Source organism: Nilaparvata lugens, chromosome X, assembly GCF_014356525.2.
Source record: "Nilaparvata lugens isolate BPH chromosome X, ASM1435652v1, whole genome shotgun sequence".
Taxonomy (NCBI): Eukaryota; Metazoa; Arthropoda; class Insecta; order Hemiptera; family Delphacidae; genus Nilaparvata; species Nilaparvata lugens.
In genome coordinates, this window is record NC_052518.1 from 54,564,695 (window position 1) to 54,565,315 (window position 621).

Genomic DNA, 621 nt, shown 5'->3' on the forward strand with positions numbered 1-621 from the left:
CTTGTTCAACATTTAGTATGTCACTAATTGCTGCTGCTGCCGCGTGTTTTGACGACATATTTCCAATTCACTTTAAAACCAAGCTTTTCTAAAAACCTTGCTCGATTATGTGTTATCAGTTTCACAGACTGATAAGTACTAACCGGTTGCTGCATGCTAAAAGCAGACCTACCGCCACCGCCACCACTCCGCACCCTCCTTGCGCCTAGGTTGTTATACACAACAAAACCCATTCTGTAGCGCTTCTCTCGCTTGTGTTGTTTGCGTGACTAATGCTCACATCATTCTAACACGATCCATCACCGCCTCTCTCTCTCTCTCTATTCCTTCTTTCTAATGTGTACTCTTATTGTTATACTATCGCCGCGGAAATCAACTAGTTTACCATTCTGATCAACTACTTGAATTACAATAGATTGAATTCTGTGCGTGTTTAATGGAAAGTAAATAATTGGCGATGGTGATTCATTTATTAGAAAACCAGGTGCAACCTTTGGTAGGAATTCGAAAATTGTATGAACCTCTTGCCCATTTCGATAACTGCCACATGCAATATTACAAGTAACCTGGAACGATGTTATATTTGTAATGGATACTAAACGTTTAGAATAATGCCATTTA